Source organism: Mustelus asterias, chromosome 9 (assembly GCF_964213995.1).
Source record: "Mustelus asterias chromosome 9, sMusAst1.hap1.1, whole genome shotgun sequence".
Lineage (NCBI taxonomy): Eukaryota > Metazoa > Chordata > Chondrichthyes > Carcharhiniformes > Triakidae > Mustelus > Mustelus asterias.
The window spans coordinates 70,001,798-70,029,090 of NC_135809.1; positions in this window are offsets into that span (position 1 = coordinate 70,001,798).

Here is a 27,293-nt window from a genome sequence, read left to right on the forward strand (position 1 = left end):
ATTTGCCAACCACATGCCCATTCTGCCAATTTACAGAGAGGTTAATCTGTGAACTGTTTGCCATGCACTTATTAAATTATTTCCAGCTAGCCCTTTATGCATGCTGTAGCAGATGGCAGTTCTTGGAACCAAGGAAAGGACTATCATTAATATGTACAGTTATCCAAGGGTCTCTTATCAATGTTAGAGCAGGAAGAGGTCACTAAAGTTCCCGAAGCCTTTTCAATTAGGTCATGGCTGATCATCCATCTATCAACATTAGTTTGCTATTGCACCCCTGAGCCTCAACAGCATTTTGTGGGAGAGAGCTCCAGATTTCCACTACCCTTTGCATGGAAAAACGCTTTGTGATATAACCCTGACATCCGAGCACTCATTTTAAGGTTATGCCCCTTTGTTTTGTATTTCCTAAACAAAGGAAACAGTTTCCATAACCCAAAGTCAATTCCTTTGATTATCTTAAACACCTCAATTACTTCACTGCTTAACCTTCTATATGCAACAACATGCAACCTGTTCTTATCAGTTAACGCTTTGTCCTCTCACAATTTAGTCCCTTAAAGCATGTGCATACTCTTTTTCCATACTTTTCTAAACCTGTCTAATGGTTGTCCTTAAAATTCACTAGATTATGTAGTTTTGGCCTAGTTCTCAGGAGCCGAGTGTTGCTGACAGGTTTGGTATTAATTGTCCATGCCTGGTTACCCTGAAAGGGTGGCAGTGCGTTTTCTTTTTGAACACTATGAACAGTTTGATACAACTCAGTGGTCTTGCAAGACCACTTCAGAGGGTAAGAATCAACCACTTTGGTGTGGCTGGAGTTATATAAAGGCCAGACCAGGTAAGGATGGCAGATTTCCCTCCTTGAAGGACATCAGTGAATTAACTGGGAATTTTCAACAATCCAAAGATTCATGGTCACTTTTACTCTTCAACTCAGGTTTTAAAAATTTAAATCATTAAATCTTTAATCAAAAAAACTTGAAATGGTAGGCAGAAAATCATTAAAGACACTTTTCTTACTGCAGGAAGCTGCAGTTTTCTAGCAAAACGTAACCATTTTGTTTTAGCTTTAATTTGAGATTCATGTTGTGGGTAACAGCAGTCAGACAATATGAAGCAGTGTGAGTGATTGAGAAAACCGATTACAACATATCCTGCAGGTCTCATCTCGAGGAGTCAGGAGCAGGCCATATGGATATACATTGGCAAACCACAGCTGTTCCACCACTTTATCCCAGCACGTGGTTCAACCAATTACCATGGATCAGAAGATTCTGTCTCACATCCCCAGTGCTGAGGAGAGAGGCGAAGGCCTGAGACCATTTAGGGAGGAAGTTCAGTAGTTTAGGGCCTAAACAGCTAAATACATGGCACCCAACAGTGTAACAAAAATATAAATGCATAAGAATTACAAGAATTACAAGGATCTGGAAGGGTTGCAGGGCTGGAGGAAATTACTGTGATGGAGTGGGAATGGGTACTTTGGAACAGACAGTAAGATTCCGGGTTCATAGGACGCTCAAAGCAGCGTCGCAGGTAGAGGCTGTGGTTAAGAAGGCGTATGGAATACTGGCCTTCATCAATAGAGGAATTGAGTTTAGAAATCGGGAGATAATGCTGCAGCTGTATAGGACCCTGGTCAGACCCCACCTGGAGTACTGTGCCCAGTTCTGGTCGCCTCATTACAGAAAGGATGTGGAATCCATAGAAAGGGTGCAGAAGAGATTTACAAGGATGTTGCCTGGATTAGGTGGCATGCCTTATGAGGATAGGTTGAGAGAGCTAGGTCTTTTCTCCTTGGAGAAGAGAAGGATGAGAGGTGACCTGATAGAGGTGTATAAGATGTTGAGGGATATCGATAGAGTGGATTCTCAGAGGCTTTTACCCAGGGCTGAAATGGTTGCCACAAGAGGTCACAGGTTTAGGGTGCTGGGGAGTAGGTACAGAGGAGATGTTAGGGGTACGTTTTTCACTTGGAGGGTGGTGGATGTGTGGAATCGGCTGCCGGTAGTGGTGGTGGAGGCGGATTCGATAGGGTCTTTTAAGAGATTTTTGGATAAGTTCATGGAAGTTAGTAAGATAGAGGGTTATAGGTAAGCCTAGTAGGTAGGGACATGTTTGGCGCAACTTGTGGGCCGAAGGGCCTGTTTGTGCTGTAGCTTTTCTATGTTCTATGTTCTAAGATTCAGCAATAAACATTCAGAATCAGAACTATAGGAGTGGCACAGTGGTTAGCACTGCTGCCTCACAGCACCAGGGACCCAGGTTTGATTCCCATCTTGGGTCACTGTGTGTGTGGAGTTTGCACGTTCTCCCTGCGTCTGTGTGGGTTTCCTCTGGGTGCTCCAGTTTCCTCCCACAATCTGAAAGACGTGCTGGTTAGGTGCATTGACCTGAACAGGCGCCAGAGTGTGGAGATCAGGAGAATTTCACAATAACTTCATTGCAGTGTTAATGTAAGCCTTACCTGTTACTAATAAATAAACTTTTTATTTTATTTTACACATGCTGTTCAAACATAGATTCCTTTGATCTTCCTCTAGACTCTATTGGCATAAGAATATGTTAGCCTTTAAATGGACAAATGCACAATGCATTTTCAATTCACTATGGATAGGGGAGGCAGAACAAGGCCCTCCATCATACACTATTCTACCCACACTGTCTCCTGGCAGAGCCATACAAAATACAGATAAATACCATTAAGGCTAATTGAAAGATCTGGGCTAACTTCCACTCTGAGCTCTTCAAGTTCCAAGAGACCATGATGCCGTGACATTGTACTCAATAACACACCTGTCTTCAGAGAGTTGAATGTGTGACTCAAAGAATGTGGAAAACAGGATTTCCAGTTTATGGAGCACTTGTACCAAAGTGAGGAAAGAAGGAGCTATTCCAATAGCTAAAATTGTAGATAGGCTTTCAACTAAAAAAGACAGATGAGTATTCAGATGAGACAATAAAAGCAGTTCAACATTTCTGGTTACAGAGATTTCAGACAGGGTGTAAGAATGAAGTGGGGACTGCAATGTTGGTTAAATAAACAATCGCAGATGTGAAGAGGGATGCGAGAAGGATTATCAAACAAGGCCATATCAGAAGAACTGAGGAATGTAAAAGGGAAAATCCCAGCCGAGGTCAACAGACCTTTGCATGGGCCGCCCGTTGCCTGCTATGATTCCCGCGGCGAGCAGGAAGGGAAAATTCCCCTGCTAACTCAATAATAGTCGATATTTCAACTTTTAAAAAAAATCATTCACGGGACATACACATCGCTGGCAAGATATATTCGTTGCCCATCACAGGATGCCCTTGAGAAGCTGATGGTGAGTCAACCTCTTCATCCCAGGAATCAATCTAGTGAACCTTCTTTTTAACTGCCTCCAATTCAAGTCCATTCCCCCTTAAATAAGGACACAAAAGTACCTGGTAGTACTCCAGGTACAGTCTCAGCAATTCCTTATAAAGTTCCTTATAAAGCTTCCTTCCTTTTATATCCATCCCCCTTGTGATAAAGGCCAACATCCACTTTAGTTTCTTAAATAATTGTAACCGACAAACAACAAAGCCGATGAACGAACAGAAGATCTATTTAGGATAAACAACTCTATTCATAGGTCAACAATAAGAAAGTTTGTAAACTCAATGACTTCGGCACTTTTAACTGTCAAGTCCAAATTAAGACAATCGCCTCGCCGTGATTGCAATGATGGGTAACATGACGCCCGATAACTCTCCCCCCACACACTCCCAAAGGGGCACATTACCACATCCATCCCCTCAGTTTCTCAATTACCACATCCATCCCCATTCAACTTCTTAATTAATGTTTTACAATAACAATAAAACTATTTATGATATTAACCAGCAAAAGGGGGAAAACTTAATACAGTCTCTCCAGAAATTTTCCAATTCATTGAGAGTGTTGCAATTCTTTAACGAGTGATTCATCAGGTGATGCAGCTTCATCTAAAACAGCAGAAGGAAAGCTTCCAGTTTGCACAGGTCCTCTTGTGCCGGCAACCTCTCCAATTCCCACCGGAATGTTATTTTGCCACTCCTCAGGGTTACTGGATTCGGCTCTACTTACAGTCACTAGAGTCACACGCACAGCTGTAGCAGGGTACTCAATTGGTACTGTGGTAGGTTCTCTTCTCCTCAGGTGGTCTACATGCTTATTCATTCTCTTCCCTTATATGTCAGCTACATATGACACAGGACCTGGCTTGGCCACGATCATTCCAGGGATCCAATTCGGAGAAGTACCGAAATTTCTTAAAATAATTTACTTGAAAAGCCCTCTCAACCCTCTCAAGTGGAGTCATGATATCTCTTCTGCGCATCTTATTTTATCTTAATCCTCTCCACCAAATTTGGAAAAATTAGATTGAGCCTTGTCCAAAGATAACTTCTAATGAGAAATTCAGCAGGGGTAACTCCCACAGTGGCATGAAGAGTTGTTCTGTACAATAGTAGAAAATGGCTATTCAAAGTTGTAAAGGTGCAGATTTAATCAGCATGGTCTTTTCAGATAACCCATTTGAGTTTGGGTGGTAGGGGGCTGTTCTTATGTACCGAATCCCAATGGTTTGCATGAAGTGGTGAAATTCTTTGCTTGTAAATGCAGTCCCATTGAGACCAGCACTCCGGACAACCCATGGGTCTACCGTAGTTTATCAATTGTGGCTAAGGATGTTGTAGTTTTTATCTCATGAATGTCCATCCATTTAAAATGAATGTCAATAATGAGGAGAGTAAGAAGTCTCACAACACCAGGCTGAAGCCCAACAGATTTATTTAGAAATCATAGAAACCCTACAGCACAGAAAGAGGCCATTCGGCCCATCGAGTCTGCACCGACCACAATCCCACCCAGGCCCTACCCCCATATATTTTACCCACTAATCCCTTTAACCTACGCATCTCAGGACAATTTTAGCATGGCCAATCAACCTAACCCGCACATCTTTGGACTGTGGGAGGAAACCGGAGCACCCGGAGGAAACCCACGCAGACACGAGGAGAATGTGCAAACTCCACACAGTCAGTGGCCCAAGCCGGGAATCGAACCCAGGTCCCTGGAGCTGTGAAGCAGCAGTGCTAACCACTGTGCTACCGTGCCGCCCTTTGATTTGGGAATCACGAGCTTTCAGAGCACTGCTCCTTCATCAGGTGAGTGGAGCTATGTTCACAAACACGGCATATATAGGCAAAGTCACAAGTGCAAGATAATTATAGATTGGAATGTGAAGGATGGTTGGAATGTGAGTCTTTACAGGAAATCAAGTCTTTACCGGTACAAACATTGTGTGGGGAGAGAGGGATAATCACAGGTTAAAGAGGTGTGAATTGTCTCAAGCCAGGATAGTTAATAGGGTTTTGCAAACCCAGGCAGTATGGTGGGGGTTACAAGTAGTGTGACATGAACCCAAGATCCCGGTTGAGGCCGTCCTCATGCATGCAGAACTTGGCTATCAGTTTCTGCTTGGCGATTCTGCATTGTCATGTGTCTTGAAGACCGCCTTGGAGAACCTGGTGTTGTGAGACTTCTTACAGTGCCCACCCCAGTCCAACGCTGGCATTTCCACATCATAATGAGAAGAAATATGCTGCAATGAAGGTACCCGCAAAATCAACATGGAGCCGTACCCATGGTTGACCTGGCTATTCCCACAGGTGCAGAAGTATCGACTGCAGTAAATTTTGCTGTACTAGACACTGGTTTTCGACATCTTTATCAATCCCAGGCCACCACATGTGGGCTAACATTTTCATTTTTGTCATACCAGGATGTGCACAGTTCAATTCTAGTAATAGTGTTTTTTGAGGAGCAGGAACGACCAGCTTGGCTCCCAACAACAGTACTCCATCCACACAACTCAGCTCATCCTTTCTGATTTAGAAAGGTCAAAATTGTTTGGACTTGGCATGATGCCAACCATTTGACTCTAAACAAAATAGGAAGCCTTTGGGTCCACAACTTGATTTGTTGTGCTGATACAGGTAATGTGTCCAGAAAGTTAAGAGTACAATTTCTTGAGGCACTGGTGGCAGTGGTATACTTTATGGCAAAGGAAGGCAGCTGAAAGCATCGGCATCGGCAATGTGCATGCCTGGCTTATGCTGGAATGAATAGTCATATGCTGCCAAAAGCAGGGTCCAACATTGGACCCTCGCAGAGGAAATGGGCAAATGCCTTTGTCCTATCTGAACAAACCCGGTTTATGGTCGATAATTATCATAAAGTGCTGTCTGCAAGTGTACTAATGAAACTTTTTCACCCTGTAAGTAATAGCTAAACCTTCCTTTTCAATCCGAGAATCGGCCCTCTCAGCATCTGTTAGTGTTCTTGAAGCGAGAATGATAGGTCTCTCTACAGAATCCTCAAGTCTGTCAGACTGCTCCTATTCCATAGGGCGAGGTGTCATAGGTCAACACTATTTCTTTCGCAGGATCGAAATGGACCAGCAGGCTTGAAGACCGCAATGTTATTTTAACATTCTTCCTTTTGATGTTCATTGCAATGCCATTTTCGGTACTTCCTGAGAAGCACATGTAAAGATGCTAGTAATGTGGACAGGTTGGGGATAAATTGTCCATAATAATTCACCATTGTTAAGACCCAGGCCAGAAACTCCAAGGTGTTTGTGAAGTTAGCCTAGATCCTAAGTTTTACATTTGATTTTGGCATTGGTGAGCATAAGGTGTTTCACTCCAGGTATAATTCAAGTGGCCCACTAGGAAGCTTTTATCAAATAAAGTTTATTTAAGAACACAGTTAGAATATAACAAAAAAAATTAGCATAACTTTTACTAATTACAAGACTTAAACATGACACAGTATAATTCAGCTAGCTATCACGGTTCCAATTTAAAGCAACATCCCATAGACACACATGGTTCTTCAGAATTAGTTAGCTCTAAAACAAGAATGCTCAGATGATACTAGATTTCCAGTTTTTAACACCTATAAACAGAAATCCACACAGCAGTTTTCAGAGAAGAGTATATCCTCAAGGCAGCAAAACAGAGAAGTAAATCTAGTCTCTGCAGCTTCCAGTCTTCAGACTTCAGAGGGAAGAAAGGATACCTCTCTCTCTGCAGCTTCCAAAACAGCAACACTCACGCAGAAGAATCTCCAACTCCAGAGAGAGAAAAAAAGAGACACCTCTCTCTCCACTGCAAACCGCATCTGAAAACAGCAACTGAGCTGGAATTTTCTGTGAAAGCCTAGCTGTCCCCAGTCATGTGCCAATCATCCCAATCAAGCTCTACTCTATAATCCCAGGGAAACACTAAAACAACAGAACACTGCATTAGTTCAGATTAAAGCAGACATGGTATCAATTATACTGGTTCAGTAACAATAGAGGACACCAGCTACAGACAGAATGGCTCCAACAAAATGCCAGGGACTGCTCAAAACATCCTGCAGAGAAACATGGTTAAAATACATTTCTTAAAGGCACAGAATCATCACACCATCCCCAATAATAATTGAAGTTCTGATATGTTTCTGGGGCTGGTTATTCCCTGAATTGCCTTAACTTTCTCCTCCATAGGATGTAATCAGAGTGTCGACTCTGAATCCCAAATATGTTACTGCATGGGCTTGGAATGTGTATTTTTCTCTCCTGAGCCTCACCCTTGCTTCTCTTAAACTTTTCAACACTTCCTCCAAATTTGCCAAGTGTTCTCCTTCAGAATTTCCCATAATTAATACATCATCCAAATAGACAGCTACCTTGAACAGATCTTGTAACAAGCTTTCCATGGTATGTTGGAATATGACACACACCAAAGATACTCTGAATGGCAGCCGGGTTTATTGATATGAGCCTTTGTGAGTGTTGATAGTTACGAATTCATAGAATCCTACAGTGCATAAGGAGGCCATTTGGCACATTGAGTCTGTACAAACCACAATCCCACCCAGGCCCTATCCCCATAACTCCATGCACTTACCCTAGCTAGACTCCCTGACACTAAGGGGCAATTTAGCATGGCCAATCCACCTAACCCGCACATCTTTGGACTGTGGGAGGAAACTGGAACACCCAGAGGAAACCCACTCAGACACGGGGAGAATGTACAAACTCCACACAGACATTGACCCAAGCCGGGAATCGAACCCGGGTCCCTGGCGCTGTGAGGCAGCAGTGCTAACCACTGTGCCACCCCGAATTGAAGTCAACAGAAATGGGGATAAGCTAGTTAGAATCATAGAATTCCATTTAGCCCATCAAGCCCACATCAACAACAATCCCACCCAGGCCCTATCCCTGTAACCCCATGTATTTACTCTGGTAATCCTCCTGACACTAAGGGACAATTTATCATGGCCAATCCGCTTAACCTGCACATCTTTGGACTGTGAGAGGAAACCGGAGCACCTGGAAAAAACGCATGCTGACATGGGGAGAATATGCAAATTCCACACACACAATGACCGAAGGCCGGAATTGAATCCGAGTCTCTGGCGCTGTGAGACAGTAGTGCTAACCACTGTACCACTGTGCTGCCCATACTCAAAATACCTCATCTAAATCTAACTGCTGATAAGCATCACTCATGTCAGGTTTCATATAAATTAATCCTCCAGCTAACCTGGCACGCAGATCTTGGATTTTTGGTATAGGGTACTGATCCAGTTTTACTGCTTGGTTGATAGATAATAATCACTGCATACCTTGATAATCTCGTCTAACAACAATGAGGGTACTCTCCCCCACCCCAGTAACATTCTTCTAAGTTCTTGGTCTGTTGTCCTGACTTTGTATTCCTGCCCGGTGTTTTGCTCACTGCTCTTTAACTCATGGCTTTCAGCACCTTCATCCCTGGTGCTACGACATCCTGAGGTTTCCTACCAAAGTGGCTTGACCTCACCTAGCGCATGCTTTGTAACTCTAATGCACTTTTTCAGTGCTTTCTGTACCTTGAATAATCCCTAACCTTTTTGCCCAGGTATCTTCTGCCTCTGTTAATAATTCTATTTGTATGGTGAGGTTATTCACATCACAAAACCACCTAACTCTTCACATCTTATTGAGTGAACTGCTGGAGAGACTCTAGCAGCTGACTGACTTATGTCGGTGATGCATCATCATATTGATCATATATTAGCATATCTATTCTGTTAACTTAAAACTCCCACAGCAAAATGGCACCCCAATTGATTAGGATCACTGGAAAAAAGTGGATAATTTTCTAGTTCTTGGGAGCCTCCTTTCGACAAAGTTAGATTTAGATGACTAAGTTCATCATTGCCTCCGGCCGACTAAACTTTATAAACACTATGACTGCAAGAGAAGGTCTGAGGCTCAGAATTATGCTGTGAATAACTCACTTGCTGACTTCCCAAAGCCTGTCCATCATCTACAAGGTACAGGTACAGGTGATAGAATGCGAGCATCTTGCCTGAATGAATGCAGCTCCAACAACACTCAAGGAGCTCAGCCACATTCAGGACAAAGCACTCTGTTTAATTGACACCCCATCCACAACCATAAGCATGTACTCCCTCCACCGTCCATGCACAGTAGCAGCATTGTGTACCATCCATAATATGCATTGCAGTGACTCACCAAGGCTTCTTCAACAGAGACTTTGAGGTGAAGCTGAGATATCATAGAACATAGAACATAGAACATAGAACATAGAACAGTACAGCACAGTACAGGCCCTTCGGCCCTCGATGTTGTGCCGAGCTTTGTCCAAAACCAAGATCAAGCTATCCCACTCCCTATCATTCTGGTGTGCTCCATGTGCCTATCCAATAACCACTTGAAAGTTCCTAAAGTGTCCAACTCCACTATCACAGCAGGCAGTCCATTCCACACCCCAACCACTCTCTGAGTAAAGAACCTACCTCGGACATCCCTCCTATATCTTCCACCATGAACCTTACAGTTATGCCCCCTAGTAACATCTACATTCACCCGAGGAAATAGTCTCTGAACGTCCACTCTATCTATCCCCCTTATCATCTTATAAACCTCTATTAAGTCGCCTGTCATCAGAAAGGACACACAAACCTCCAAATATCTCATCTACCTGATCCATTAAGCACTACCTCCCCGACAGGTGATAGAGTTTGCAAGACTTATCATTCATCTCACAACCCTCGAAACCAGAATGGAAGCAAGTCATCCTCGATCAAAGCACAAAGACCAAAGAACAAAGAAAATTACAGCACAGGAACAGGCCCTTCGGCCCTCCAAGGCTGCACCGACCATGCTGCCCGACTGAACTAAAACCCCCTATCCTTCCGGGGACCATATCCCTCCATTCCCATCCTATTCATTTACTTGTCAAGACGCCCCTTAAAAGTCACTACCATATCCACTTCCACTACCTCCCCTGGCAACGAGTTCCAGGCACCCACTACTCTCTGTGTAAAAATCTGCCTCGTACATCTCCTTTAAACCTTGCCCCTCGCACCTTAAACCTATGCCCCCTAGTAATTGACTCTTCCACTCTGGGGAAAAGCTTCTGACTATCCACTCTGTCCATGCCTCTCATAATCTTGTAGACTTCTATCAGGTCGCCCCTCAACCTCCGTCGCTCCAGTGAGAACAAACCAAGTTCCTCCAACTTCTCCTTATAGCTAATGCCCTCCATGCCAGGCAACATCCTGGTAAATCTTTTATGTATCCTCTCAAAAGCCTCCACATCCTTCTGGTAGTGTGGCAACCAGAATTGAACACTATATTCCAAGTGCAGCCTAACTAAGGTTCTATAAAGCTGCAACATGACTTACCAATTTTTAAACTTAATACCCCGGCTGATAAGGCAAGCATGCCGTATGCCTTCTTGACTAACTTCTCCACCTGCATTGCCACTTTCAGTGACCTGTGTACCTGTACACCCAGATCCCTTTGCCTATCAATGCTCTTGAGGGTTCTGCCACTTACTGTATATTTCCTATCTGGTTTAGACCTTCCAAAATGCATTACCTCACATTTGTCCGGATTAAACTCCATCTGCCATCTCTCCGTCCAAGTCTGCAACTGATCTATATCCTGCTGTATCCTCTGACGGTCCTCATCGCTATCCGCAAATCCACCAACCTTTGTGTTGTCCGCAAAGTTACTAATCAATCCAGTTACATTTCCCTCCAAATCATTTATATATATTACAAACAGCAAAGGTCCCAGCACTGATCCCTGAGGAACGCCACTTGTCACAGCCCTCCATTCAGAAACGCACTCTTCCACTGCTACCCTCTGTCTTCTTTGACCGAGCCAGTTTTATATCCACCTTGCCAGCTCACCTCTGATCCCATGCGACTTCACCTTCTGCACCAGTCTGCCATGAGGGATCTTGTCAAAGGCCTTACTGAAGTCCATGTAGACAACATCCACTGCCCTACCCTCATCAATCATCTTTGTCACTTCCTCGATCCTTAGGGACTGCTGAAAAAGACAAAGAAGATTTATCTGGTCAGTCCATTTAAGTTTTATTCAGTAGTAATCCCAGGAGATTTATCATGAGGACTCTGCAATGGTTGACATTGGTGCATCACACCACTTTGTTATCAGTTTAATTTATTGATTGTCTGGTTTATCTAAAAGAGAATATAAATAGGGGATCATCCTGGGAATTAAATTTTAGTTTGATTCGTTAAGTTTCCTTTGATATTTGTTACACTACCTCAATAGGGAGTGTCACCCCCTCTCATTTGTGTTTAATTTAATGATTTTTTGTTTTATTAAAGAGCATACAGCAGCAACAACATCAGTCTCTGTGATGCATCTGGTCAGCGTGTTCAACTGTTAAACAAAAGGCTGGTGATTTGAGACTATTCAGGGCCAAAGTCTCTACAATTTGTAGGGAAGATGGTGGCATAGTGGTGATGCCACTGGACTAAAAGGTCAAGCTGATGGTCTGGGGAAATGGTTTCAAATCCTGCCATGGGTAGTACAGTGGAATCTGGGGGGTATAGTGGTTATGCTAATAAACCAGTAATCCAGTAATGACCTGGAGCCATGAGTTCACAACCAAGCACTTAGTTAGAAGAGCATCAAAGGTTTAATCCAACAATTTAGGTTTCAAGCCCATGTTGGGGAGCTACTTTCAGCTCAATGTCTTCACATTTTGCAAACAGCAAGCTGTTTGGGGAGGGCAGTGGTGTAGTAGTAATGTCACTGGATTAATAATCCAGAGGCCCAGCCTGGGGAACAGGTTCAAATCCCACCCATGGTTGCTGTGGAATTAAAACTCATGGAGATTGTGTTTTCAAATCACATCAGTAAAGTAAAGTTCAAGTTTATTTATTAGTCACAAGTAAGGTTTACATTAACATTGCAATGAAGTTACTGTGAAAAGTTTGTTACTGTCAGAATCTCCTAGTTGCCACACTCTGGTGCCTGTCCGCGTACACTGAGGGAGAATTTAACATGGCCAATCCACCTAACCAGCACATTTTTGGAGTGTGGGAGGAAACCCCACTGCAGCTTGGATATTCCGTTTTTGCAGCTTGTTCGTCTCGTGATTCTCGCTTTGGATTTTTGTTGAATTAGATCCGGGTTCAATTCCAAGGTGAGCCCTTCTACATTATCCAAGACACTGGGGGCGCTTCTGATGAAACAGCAGACTGAAACCATGGTCAGTGAATGTTAGATACAGGATATATAATTCTCTATAGGTAAAAGCTGTAAGTGTGTAAAGATTAGGTTCCAGTTCTTATTCTTCACTGTCTGGCTTTCTGGGCTAAATAATTCGGTGAGCATTCGTGTGGCTGCAGTTTCACTGTTTGAAGGCTTCCCAGCCTGTCAGTTTCACTAAAGTTCAATTCCCTGTTGTGCTCTCATGTGCTTCAACCTAGTGAATTCCACACAGATTGGGGAACCCATGCACTGCTTCATATTAACTTCCTCTGAGCGGGGTTCCTTGCTTGCCTGCTTGTTTACCCTGTCCAGATTAAACCCAGAAAGGAGGGTATCATGAGTTAAAAGCAGGAAATGCTGGTAAAACGCAACAGGCCTGGTAGCATAGGAAGGATCATGAAACAAAAACAGAAAATGCTGGAAAATCTCAGCAGTCTGACAGCATCTGTAGGGAGAGAATAGAGCCAACATTTCGAGTCTAGATGACCCTTCATCAGAACAGACGGGATGATGTTTGATTCCTGATCCAATGCCACTCTGGAAAGCTCTGGGGGATAGAATAATTAATCATTTAAATTTGCATGGATTAATCAAAGGTAATCAGCATGGATTTGTTAAGGGGATGCCATATCCGACTAGCATGATTGAATTTTTTGAGGAGGTAACAAGGAGGATTAATGAGGGTAGTGTATTTGGTGCAGTCTGTATGAATTTTAGCAAGACTTTTAATAAGGCTCCAGCTGGCAGACTGGTCACAAAAGTAAAAGCCCAAGGGATCCGAGGCAAAGCAGCAAGTTGGATTCAAAATTGACTCAGAAGCAACAAGGTAATGGACTAGTGGATGCTTTTGGAAGTGGAAGGCTGCTTCCATTGAGGTTCTGCAGGCTGAGTACTAAGTCACTTGATTTTTATGGTATATATCAATGATTTGGATTTGAAGGCAGGAGGTATGATTAATCAGTTCCCATAAATTGGCTGTGTTGTTGATAATGAAGAAGAAAATGTAGACTGTATGAAGATATCTACTGACCAGTAAGATGGGCAGAACAGTGGTAAATGGATCTTATTCAGGAGAATTGAGAAGTAGGCTGCACGGTGGCACAGTGGTTAGCACTGTTGCCTCACTGTGCTAGGAAGCCAAGTTCAAATCCTGGTTTGGGTCGCTGTCTGCGTGGAGTCTGCACATTGTCCTGTGTCTGCGTGGGTTTCCTCCGGCTGCTCCGGTTTCCTCCCACAATCCGAAAGACGTGCTGGTTAGGTGCATTGACCATGCTAAATTCTCCCTCAGTGTACTCCAACAGGCACTGGAGTGTGGTGACTCGGGGATTTTCACAGTAACATAATTGCAGCGTGAATGTAAACCTACTTGTGACACTGATAAACTTTATTAAAAAATCTTTTTGGGGCTTTATCCCACTTTCTCACATCCCCTTGGCAGTTAAAATTCTGCGCAAGTCTGTGGAGAGATATTCATAGGTTAAGTGAGTACAAGAAAGTGGCACATGGGAGTACAGTAAAGCTCTGACATTCACAGGGGTTACATTCCCACAAAACCTCATGAGGGTGAAATTACAAAGGAGGAACATGCTTGGGAATGGGATTCAATTAGATAGGATCCAGCCATGAGAGGGAAGCATTGGTTTGGGCAATAGCCCGTGTTTCTATTCATAAGCTGTTAGACCTGCTGTGCATACTCCACATTATAACTTTTTGTTTCCGATTTCCAGCATTGGTTGTTTTATTTGCAACCCCATTTAAAATTTGCAGTCAACTGAACAGAGAAGAACCCAGGGTTAATCAGGGGTAAAATATACCCTGAAAAATGTCTCTCCAATCCCTCCCTCAGGTCACTGAAACCATCCAAGGAGGTCACGTAAATCAAGGATTACAAAGATTTATAAAGACACTTACAGTCGGCAAATCAGCACCTACCACTCCAGTTTTTGGCTTCACTACTCTATGAGAGAAAACAAATCACCTAATATCCAATCTATTCCAACTCTCCCACAGTAAATTAACAGACCCTGCACGCTTGAGCTGTGGTCAAAGGGTGTACCTGTCAAACAATCAGTGCAGAGATTTCAAATGCAGATAGGCAAACATTGTTTCTATGATGGGTGATGCGATGTACAAGTACAAAGCACATGTAAGTGCAAACACAACAAGGAAATCTGGAAAGGTCAGACTTTATTGCACAATGTAGGGTAGGTTATTCAATGTGAAGTATAGAAAGATGGAATATTTTGAGAAACTAACAATCTTTGAAAAGGAAACACAGCAAGCACTGCAAATAATGCAGAACGCAATAGCTCTGCAGATCGAAGCTCTGCGGTTCTGCCACATCCAGCTATGAATGGTGGTGGACAATAAAACAACTCACTGGAGGAGGAGGCTCCACAAATATCCTCATCCTCAATGATAGGGGAGCCCAGCACATCAGTACAAAAGATAGGGCTGAAGCATTATCGACAATCTTCAATCAGAAGTGCTGAGTGGATGATCCATCTCGGCCTCCTCTGGAAGTCCCCAGCCCTTGTCAGCCTTCAGCCAAATTGATTCATTCCACATGACTGTAAAAGACAGCTGAAGGCACTGGATACTGCGAAGGCAATGGGCCCAGACATTTATAGCACTTGTGTTCCAGAAGTCACCCCGCCCAAAGCCATGCTGTCCCAGTGCAGCTACAACACCGGCATCAACCCGGCAATGTGGAAAATTGTCCAGGTATGTTATAAACACAAAAAGCAGGACAAATCCAATTCAGCCAATTACAGCCCCATCAGTCTAATCTCGATCAGCAACGAAGTGATAGAAGGTGTTGTTGACAATGTGATCAAATGGCACTGACACAGCAATAATCCACTCACTGACACTCAATTTGGGTTCAGCCAGAGCCTCTTAACTCCTGAACTCATTAAGCGTTGATTCAAACATGGACAATAGATTGGAACTCAAGAGGTTAGATGAGGTGAGGGCAACATCAAGGCAGAATTTGACCAAATGCGGCATCATGGAGCCCCAGCAAAACAGAAGCCAATGGGAATCGGGGAGGAAACTCTCCACTGGTTAGAGTCATTCCTAGTACAAAGAAAGATGGTTGTAGTGGTTGGAGGTCAATCTTCTCAATCCTGAGACAATGCTTCATGGGGGAGTGTCATAGGCCCGATCATCTTCAGCTTTTTAATCAAAAGATTTTCCCTTCATCATAAAGTCAGCAGTGGGATTTTCACTGATAATTGCACATTGATCAGCACCATTCGTGACTCCTCAGATACTGAAGCAATCCTTGTCCAAATGCAACAAGGCCTGAAGAACATTCAGGCTTGGGTTGACAAGAGACAAGTAACCCGCGAGCCACGCAAGTGCCAGGCAATGGCCATCTCCGATATGAGAGAATCTAACCATTGTCCCTTGACATTCAATGGCATTGCCATCGCTGAATCTCTCCCTATCAACACCTTGGGGGTTACCATTGACCAGGAACTGAACTGGACTAGCCATATAAATACTGCAACTACAAGAGCAGGGTAGAGGTTGGGAATTCTGCAGAGAGTAACTCACCTCATGATTCCCCAAAGCCATTAAAATATAAGATTGTGAGAAGGTTTAACAAGATAGATGCTGAGAGGCTGTTCAGCTGACTGAACAGCCTCTGAATTAGGGGGCAGAGAATCAGAATAAAGTTGGTCATTTGTAACTGAGAAAAGAACATTCTCACCCCAGGTTGTCCATTTTTGAAATTCTCGACCTCAGAGAGCTTTGAATGCACAGTTGTTGAGTATATTCAAGATTGAAAGCAATAAATGTTTGGGCTCTAAGGCAAACAAGAGATCAAGAAGGAAAGTGCAGTTGCGATCGAAGATCATCCATGAGCATGTAGAATGGTGAATCAGCCTGGAGGTTCATAAGATCGAGTCCTGCTACTATTTATTTTTTAAACACTTTTTTAAAAGTTTTACATATGGATATGTAGGTCACTCTCAGCATCGCATCCAGCTTCCTTCTGGGTACTTGCAATTATCCACAATCTTTGCATTGTGCCACCTATTCATTCCAGGGGTTGATGATTCTCTGGAAAAAGAAGATACTTCTCAGTTTCACATCTATTTCTATACTTTCGTAAGTTAATCTCCTGTCTACTAATTCTCCCTAACCCAAGGAGCTCACCTATCACACATGTCAACTAAAATTGTTTCTCAGTCAGCAGCTGCAGTCCACGTGGTCAAAGTGGGGTGTGACAGGGTGTTACCCAGTAAGAAGTAGCAATGATGATATGGGATGGTGTGTCAATTAGAGTGGAAGTGATAAGTTGCCCTTGATCTTCAGGATAGTAGAAGGTGTGGGTTTGGAAGGTACTACTTAAGAAGCCTTGGTGGGCTGCTGCAGCGCATCCTGTAGATGGTACACATCTCTGCCTTATTACAGTAGCGGAGGCAACAGTGAATGTTTAAGGTGGTAGAGAGGGTGTTAATCAGGTCGATTCCTTTCTTCTGGATGGTGTTGAGCTTCTTGAGGGTTGTTGCGGCTGCACCCATTCAGGCAACTAGAAAGTATCGCATCATACTTCCAAATTGTCCTTGTCAATGGTGAAGAGACATTGGGGTTTCAGGCAAGTCACCAACACAAAGTCCCCAGCCTCTTCTCGGTTCTTGTATTTGTATGGCTGATCCAATTAAGCTTCTGGCCAAAGGAATCCTTATGTGAAGGATTTGACATTGACTGTCAATCAGATTAGGTGTGATGCTTGATTGTTGAAGATGGCGATTGCCATTTCTGTCAACTCAAAGTGGGATATTTTCCAGGTGTTGTTATATGCAGACATGGACCACTTCATTAACTGAAGACATATAGTATATAAAAATAACCATCCCAATGCATTAGTCAATCTCTTCTCAATCACTACCGAATTTCAAAAGACTAAACTCAACCTCATTTAATTATTTCTAATTAAAACAGCAACATATTTCATTCTGCCTCATCTCCCAGGATCTAAACTATAATGCAATAAGCACATAAATAACAAGTAACAAGGAGATAACAGCAGCCCCGAGAAGCTGAGTCACACTCTCCGATATCTAATCATTAAATGCTACTGTTCAGAGATTTAATCAATATTTCAACCAATCTACTTCTTTCAAAGCATTCTCAACCAACAAATGAAATCATCACTTTGCAACACACTTTATCGAGATAGAACCAGATTGTGTAACGTTCGTTTTCTAAGAGGATCAAACCAACATCACACTTCGTTCAGGAAGTGATAGGGAACCATTATAAATGGGGAGTATTGAAGTACAAGGGAGGGAGAGCGGGTAACAGGGTGATTTAGTTGGGTTGGGTAGCTGGGAGTGTTGTAGTGGGCAGTAACTGAGTGTTGTAATGGGAAGAGAGGGTAACTAGGAGTGTTGTAATAGGGGGTAACAGAGTGTTGTAGTGAGGGGGGTAACTGAGAATGTCATAATGGAGGGATAACTGGGAATGCAGTAATGGGGGAGGGTGGTAACTAGGAGGATTGCAGTGGGTGGGGTAACTGGGATTGTTGTAGTCAGGGTAACTGGGAGGGTTATAGTGGGGGGAACTGGGAGGGATGTAGTGGGGGGAACTGGGAGGGTTGTCATGGGGGGAACTGGGAGGGATGTCATGGGGGGAACTGGGAGGGATGTCATGGGGGGAACTGGGCGGGGTGTAGTGGGGGGAACTGGGAGGGGTGTAGTGGAGGGAACTGGGAGGGATGTAGTGGAGGGAACTGGGGGGGTTGTCATGGGGGGAACTGGGAGGGATGTCATGGGGGGAACTGGGAGGGATGTCATGGGGGGAACTGGGAGGGGTGTAGTGGGGGGAACTGGGAAGGGTGTAGTGGAGGGAACTGGGAGGGATGTAGTGGAGGGAACTGGGAGGGTTGTAGTGGAGGGAACTGGGAGTGGTGTAGTGGGGGGAACTGGGAGGGATGTAGTGGAGGGAACTGGGAGGGGTGTAGTGGAGGGAACTGGGAGGGATGTAGTGGGGGGAACTGGGAGGGGTGTAGTGGGGGGAACTGGGAGGAAACTGGGAATATTGTAGTGGGGGAAAACAGGAAGGATTGTAGTGGGTGATGCGCGATATAACTCACGAGGCTAGAGGTACTCGGGGAAATAAAGGCTTTTATTGACTACAACAATAGAGCTACCATATATAATACACGATCCCAGACTAAAGGGTCCCAGACAGAGCAGTGACCTTTATACCTCTCCCAGGAGGCGGAGCCCGACTGGGATGTACCATAAGAACTATATTACAGGTAGAACAGCCCAACCCTAACCCCAACAGTAACATGTAGAACAGCCCAACCCAAACCCCAACAGTAACATATATACAGACTCATAGTACTGGCCAGACCCTGGCTCAGCACTACCTGGTGGGAACCAACAATGGTTCACCACATTCACCCCTCCTTTGAAAACAAAGGCCGGCGGGGTACCAAACACAGAACAATTGTTCATCAGTCTATAAGTTCAGACGGTCTGGGGGACCGCACCGTCATTGTGACCTCCTCAACACCGGCGATGACACCGGTGTAGGCACTCGCGGTGGCGTTCTCCCCAAGGCGGTGTCCAACGGCTCCTCCAATGTCTCACGGGCCGGTAGACCCCGAGGTGGTGACAATCCACTGAACTCGGGCATGCCTTGAAGTGGCGACCATCTCCTGGACTCAGGCAAGCTGTACACGGGAGTAAAAGGGTTAAGTGGTGGTCCCGATGCTGCCCGCGCCGTGTCAGGAGGGGAAACAATAGTTGGGGGGTCTCTTACAGGAGGTATGGGAGCGACAGGGGTTTCCAAGCCCCCTGCTGGCGCCAGGTCTCGAATCGAGACCGTGTCCTCTCGCCCGTCAGGGTATGCCATATATGCATACTGAGGGTTGGCGTGGAGGAGATGGACCTGTTCAACCAAAGGGTCAGACTTGCGGGTCCTAACATGTCGCCGCAGGAGGACAGGTCCTGAGTACATCAACCAAGACGGTAATGAGGTCCCAGAGGAAGACTTCCGAGGGAATGAAAACAGTCTCTCATGGGGAGTAGCGTTGGTTGCCGTACACAGGAGTGAGCGTATGGAGTGGAGCGCATCAGGGAGCACCTCTTGCCAACGGGAGACTGGAAGGCCTTTAGACTTCAACGCCAGTAAGACAGCCTTCCAGACTGTAGCATTCTCACGTTCAACCTGTCCGTTACCCCTAGGGTTGTAGCTCGTGGTTCTACTAAAGGCAATTCCGTATGAGAGCAGGAATTGCCTCAAGTCATCGCTCATGAACGACGAGCCCCTATCGCTATGGATGTAACAGGGGTACCCGAACAGGGTGAAAAGATCACGAAATGCCTTGATAACCGTGGCAGCGGTCAGATCGGAACAAGGAATGACAAAGGGGAATCGTGAGTACTCATCAACCACATTGAGGAAGTACACGTTCCGATCTGTCGAGGGAAGGGGGCCCTTAAAATCTACACTCAGTCTTTCGAATGGACGAGTGGCCTTAACGAGTTGTGCCCTGTCAGGTCGGTAGAAGTGCCGTTTGCATTCCACGCATACCCGGCAGCTTCTGGTTATGGATCTGACATCCTCCACCGAGTAGGGTAGATTCCGGGCTTTTATGAAGTGGAAGAGCCGAGTGACCCCCGGATGGCAGAGGTCATTGTGGAGAGCCTGCAATCGATTCTCCTGCATACTAGCGCATGTTCCACGCGACAGGGCATCCGAGGGCTCGTTGAGTTTCCCTGGACGATACATGATGTCGTAATTATAGGTGGAGAGTTCGATTCTCCACCTCAAGATCTTATCGTTCTTGATCTTGCCCTGTAACGTGTTATTGAACATGAACGCCACGGACCGCTGGTCCGTGAGCAGGGAGAACCGTTTTCCCGCCAAGTAATGGCGCCAATGCCGGATGGCCTCCACAATGGCCTGGGCCTCCTTTTCCACCGCCGAATGTCGAATTTCGGGGCCTTGGAGGGTGCGAGAGAAAAAGGCGACGGGCCTGCCCGCCTGGTTAAGTGTGGCAGCCAGGGCGAAATCCGATGCATCACTCTCCACCTGGAAGGGGATGGACTCATCGATGGCGTGCATCGTGGCTTTTGCAATGTCGGTTTTTAGTTTTTCAAAGGCCAAACGAGCCTCTGGTGCTAGGGGAAAAGAGGTAGATTTGATGAGCGGACGGGCTTTGTCCGCGTAATTGGGAACCCACTGTGCGTAGTAAGAGAAGAAGCCTAAGCATCTTCTCAGTGCTTTTACACTAGTGAGCAGGGGAAGTTCGAGGAGGGGACGCATACGGTCTGGATCAGGGCCAATGACCCCGTTTTCCACCACGTATCCGAGGATAGCTAGGCGGCGCGTACGAAATACACACTTCTCCCTGTTGTAGGTCAGATTCAGGCGAGATGCAGTGCGTAGGAATCTAAGAAGGTTGGCATCGTGGTCCTGCTGGTCATGGCCGCAGATGGTGATGTTATCCAGGTACGGGAAGGTAGCCCGCAGTCCGTTCTGGTCCACCATTCGGTCCATAGCACGCTGGAAGACCGAGACCCCATTCGTGACACCAAAAGGAACCCTTAGAAAATGGTACAAGTGACCATCCGCCTCAAAAGCCGTGTATTGTCGGTCCTCTGGGCGAATGGGGAGCTGGTGGTAAGCAGACTTTAGGTCGATGGTGGAGAACACCCGGTGCTGCGCAATCTGATTGACCATGTCAGATATGCGCGGGAGGGGATACGCATCCAGCTGCGTGTATCTGTTAATGGTCTGACTATAGTCTATGACCATCCGGGGTTTGTTCCCATTCTTGACCCCACGACCTGCGCTCTCCAAGGACTAGCGCTAGGTTGAATGATCCCTTCCTTGAGGAGCCGCTCAGATCGAATGAAGATCCGGTCCTCAGCGCTGTAACACCTGCTCTTAGTCGCGATGGGCTTGCAGCCTGGCACGAGATTCTGGAATAAAGAGGGTGTGGTAATCTTAAGCGTCGAGAGGCTACAGATGGAGCGCGTTGGGCAATTTAGAGGCTGCGAGTCTCCCACTGAAAGCGGAGGGAGTGGCCCACCGTACTGTAGGGTTACACTCTTCAAGTGGACCATGAAATTTAGTCCGAGGAGTATTGGCGCGTAAAGGTGCAGTAACACCAGGAGCTTGAAGCTCTCGTAAACCGTGCCCTGCACCGTCAGATTTACCACGCAACTCCCTAGCACGGTGACAGACCGGGACCTTGACACCATCGAAATTGTCTGCTTGACAGGCTGAATCCGGAGGCCACACCGCTTCACGGCGTCTGGGTGAATGAAGCTCTCCGTGCTCCCGCTGTCAAACAGACAATAAATCGTGCGTTTGTTTACCTGTATGTCCATCATGGACTTGTCGAGTCTGTGAGGCTTTGCCTGGTCCAGGATGATCGACGCCACCGTTGGTTCGTGGGCGCCACTGCAGGCAGCTGAGATGGATGATGACGACCCCTGCTGGTCATTTGCGGTCGGTGCCGACCAAAATGGCTGCCCCCATAGGTCGCACGTGGGCGATGGCGCCAAAACCAGCGGCCCCTGGTGGTCGCGCGTCTCTTGCGACTCCGTCGTCTGGAATGGCGACGTCCTGGCCTCGCACATGGAAGAAGCCCTTGACGATGCCGACGATGAGGAAACCGGCTCTGGGGAGTCACACGCCGCACTGCTGTTCCTGGATGGAAGTTTGGATCGGCATACCTTCGAATAATGCCCCTTCTTGCTGCAGGCGGAGCACAACACCGCTTTAGCGGGACATCGCTGCCGAGGGTGCTTCACTCCCCCACAGAAGTAACACCGCGGGCCGCCTGGAGCTGCTGCCGTCGTCAGGCCCGAGGGTGGGAACGCAATCACGCAGTTTTTCGATCCCGCTGAATGAAGTGGGGTCTGTGACTGCCCCTGCCACGCTGTCTCCACGTGGTCGTCGGGGTACATCGCCAGACTTTTGGAGGCCGTTTCTAGCGCATCCGCTAGCTCTATGGACTTAGTGAGATCGAGATTACCTTGCTCCAACAGCCAAAGGCGGATGTAAGACGAGCCGACCCCGCCACAAACGCATCTTGAGCGAGGTCGTTCATGTTCTGGTCTGCCGACACTGCTTTGCAGTTACAGCCCCTGGCTAGCTGTAGGAGCTCGCACGCGTACTGTTCCGTCGTTTCGCCGGGCTGCCGCCATCAAGTGGCTAAGAGATATCGAGCATGCATCTCGTTCGGCGGTTTAATGTAGCGCTTCTTAAGAAGCTCGAGGGCCCCTTTGTAGTCGGTGGCCCCATGGATTGCTAAATATACAGCGTCGCTTACCCTTGCGTGGAGGACCCGGAGTTTAACGGCGTCGGTGGTGACCGCTGCGGAGGCTTCGAGGTAATCCTGAAAGCATTTCAACCAGTGGTCGAAGGTGTTCGAGGCGCCCGCCGCACGTGGGTCCAACGTGAGCCGTTCGGGTTTAAGCATTTGCTCCATGTTCTCTGTGTCGTTTTTTTTTCAACGAAGAGAGTTCAATTGTAGTCAATAAAATTGATGCGCGATATAACTCACGAGGCTAGAGGTACTCGGGGAAATAAAGGCTTTTATTGACTACAACAATAGAGCTACCATATATAATACACGATCCCAGACTAAAGGGTCCCAGACAGAGCAGTGACCTTTATATCTCTCCCAGGAGGCGGAGCCCGACTGGGATGTACCATAAGAACTATATTACAGGTAGAACAGCCCAACCCTAACCCCAACAGTAACATGTAGAACAGCCCAACCCTAACCCCAACAGTAACATATATACAGACTCATAGTACTGGCCAGACCCTGGCTCAGCACTACCTGGTGGGAACCAACAATGGTTCACCACAGTGGGCGAGAACAAAGAACAAAGTAAACTACAGCGCAAGAAAAGGCCTTTCAGCCCTCCAAGCCTGTGCCGATTATGATGTCCTAACTAAACTAAAAAAAACCTTCTGCCCTTACTCAGACCGTATCCCTCTATTCCCTCCCTATTCATGTCCCCATCCAGATGCCTCTTAAATGTTGCTAATCTGCCTGCTTCCACCATCTCCACTGGCAGCACGGTCCAGGCACCCACTGCTTGCTGCATGAAAAACCTTCCCCACACATTTCTCTTTAACTTTCCCTCTCTGACCTTGAACTGTGTCCCCTTGTAATTGATACTTTCACCCTGGGAAAAAGCCTTTGAGTATCCACCTTGTCCATGCCTCTCATAATTTTGTAGACCTCTATCAGGTCTCCCCTCAGCCTCCGTCTTTCCAATGGAAACAATCCTGGTTTATTCAACCTCTCCTCATAGTCAACACCCTCGAGACCAGGCAACATCCTGATGAACCTTTTTTGCACTCTCTCCAAAGCTTCCACATCCTTCTGATACTGTGGTGACCAGAACTGCACTCAATACTCCAAATGTGATTTAACCAATGTTTTATATAGCTGCAACATGATTTCCCAACTCTTGTACTCAATGTCCCGGATGATGAAGGCAAGCATGCCATATGCCTTGTTAATCACCTTGGCCACCTATGTTGCCACTTTTAGGGAACTGTGAGAATTTGATCCTCCAAAATACATCACCTCGCATTTGTCCAAATTAAACTCCACCTGCCATTTCTGTGCCCAGGTCTCCAATCTATATCGTGTTATAGCATCTGACAATCCCTGGCACTATCAGCAGTGGAGGGATAAGGGAGAGAGTTACAGTGGGGTGTGGGGGAGGAGTAACAGGGTACAGTGGGGGTGTAAGGAGGAATGTTACAGTGGGAGGTAAGGGAGAGTGTTACAGTGGGGAGTAAAGGATGGTGTTACAATGGGGGGTAACGGAGAGAGTTATAGTGGCAGGGAGGGGGGGTGGGGGGTAAGGGAAGTGTGCATTGTGTCTCATCTGTACACAGTCTTGAGTTGACAGTAAAACTGAGAATCCATTTTTGGAACTTATAGTGCTTTGACTCCAATAGAGATCAGGGTCTGTGTGATTGCTTCCTCTTTCCCATGAAAAAAGGACTCTTCCCAGAATGAGTCAGGCAGTAGCTAATAGCTCATGTAGCTTGAAGCTGAATCAATTCTCCATGAATCCTACAGTAATTTCACCCCAAAGATCAATGCTAATGGGCCACAATGCCCGAGAGCTGGATTGGGCAGTGATTCCCTCTGTCACTCGGCACTGCATGACTTTCCAATGATTCTGGAGTCATCCAAGAAGCAAGACTTTCTGTCACAAATCATACATCAAAATGTCAACATGCACGTCCCTGGATGTATTAAGGATTGATTCTCCCACATTGTGCAAAGTTCACTGTCCAGAGACCCTTTGTATTTCCAGATTCCTGCATTGCCACGTTGCTGACCACTGGCCGCACCTTTCCCTCTTCAGAATTCGAAGGAATGTGTTGGAGTGTCTTTCACTCAAAACTAGGTTGAGCTCTAGCAGGGTTACCTGGAATGTTACAATAACATCTTAAAGGGTAAGAGCCTGGCTGCAGCAGCTCACCCCAGTGAAGGCAATCCAGATAACAAAATCTCTTTCTTAGTAAATGCTTCAAGAATTACATATGGGTGACTCAAGTTAAAACTTGCTCTGTGTCAATATTCTCTCAAATTTCCACAAGCGTGAAAGATCCAATAAACTCTGCTGCAATCTTGCACCTTGGGATACAATTAAATGCATGTTTAATTATTGTCATATGCAGAATAAATCTGTAAATGTCTACTTGTAATCTGTGAAACCTTTCACTTGAGGAGTCACTGAACTGTAGAACATCCAACCTGGAAAAATCTAGTCCACACATTCTCGGCCAAGCTCCTTCAAAACCATTGAAAATGCCTTACAATTAAGAAAGATGAGGCTATAGAGGCTATAGACTCCCCTCTCTATAGATTGGAGTCACCTCAACCCCACCTCATTTACAAGAGATTGTCGGACTTTGGTCACTGCGCATTCAGGAAATTGAGAGTTTGAACTTGGCATCCTGATTACCAGTTTCCCATTTTACATATCTGGGGATAAGCAATGTCAAGGGACAATAAAAAGGACTTGACCTATAAGCAGGAGTGACTGCAGGGACTCACAGAGCACTCTATGACTCCAAAGTATCTTTTGAAGGCAACTGCCTTCAGCTCATAACTCATAAAAAGTAGTTATGTAACTCTGCTCCCACGTCCTCCCACCACCCACCCCTGGAGACTGCTAGTCACTCAATACTCTTTGATAACAAAACTCTAGTTTATCCCTGCAGATTAATCAAGTTGACACTCAGATACTGCCTCCAGCACCATTTTACTGTAGGTCTACTGATATTAAACCTAACTTCATTACAATGTCATTAGATAACTGCTCCACTCAGTGTTCTGTCTTACTATCTGCATAGCTGCATTTATGTCTTAAAAGAAAGCCTCATCTCAATGGCAAAGGAACCAACAGAAGATAGTGAAGACAAGATTCCAGAAGACAACAACCCTAGTTGAAATTTTGATAGTGACTAAGAATTCTATTTCCTTTGTCAATAGGTGGGAATTGTATATATCTAAACAACATTCCATTAGAATAGTGTTTCATTTGGTTTGTTAATAGTTTAGTTAACCTGTTCACTGTTAGATAAATAAATTGTTATTAGTTGCTTTCACAGAGAAAATCTCAGGTAGTTGTAGTTATTTTAATTTTTTTTATTCATTTAAAGTTAAAGTTTATTTATTGGTCACAAGTAAGGCTTACATTAACACTGCAATGAAGTTACTGTGAAATTCCACTAGTCATCACATTCCGACGCCTGTTCGGGTCAATGCACCTAACCTCATTTACGGGCCATGGGTGCCACTGGCTGGGCCAGCATTTATTGCCCATCCCTAACTGCCCTCCATTTCAGAGGGCAGTTGAGAGTCAACCACATTGCTGTGGCCCTGAAGTCACATGTAACCCAGTCCAGGTAAGATTTCCTTCCCGAGAGGACATTAGTGAACCAGATGGGTTTTTCCGACAATCGACAATGGTTTCATGATCATCAGTAGATTCTTAATTCCAGATATGTTTATTGAATTCAAATTCCATCACCTGCCATAGTGGGATTTGAACCTGGGTCCCCAGAACATTAGCTGAGTTTCTGGATTAATAGTCTAGCAAAAATACCACTAGGCCATCGCCTCGGCAGATGGCAGATTTGACATTAAAAGTTGCTGAAGCGCAAATATTACCCCTTCTCACAAACTTTTTAACAGATTATGAAGGGAGGTACTTCTCTTTGAGTTGTCGAGTGTTAGATCTCAGAGAGGAGATGAACCTCCCCTTCGTAACAGCGAAAAGTATTGTTTCTTGCGCACTATATACACAAAGCATACCATACTCAGAGAAGGAAAGGAGAGAGTGGAGAATGAAGTGTTAAATTAAAGCATTGTAAAAGTGTTTCAAAGAGTTCGAATAAAATTTTAAAAACATAAAATGAGAGTGAAAGATAGAATTAGAAGGTATGCAAGAAGTCGCCACGCTCCAGCGCCATCTTGGATTGCCGGAGTACTGACCAAACACCACTGAAATTACATTAGTCCACTTACAATATCACTCAGTAACTCCACACCAGTGCCTTGAGTTAATGACAGGGTTTCTATAAATGTTGATTGAGCTCCCTTTCACTGTCACTAAATAACCTGGGAGAGGGGAGTGTGTTACAGAGTGTCTGGAA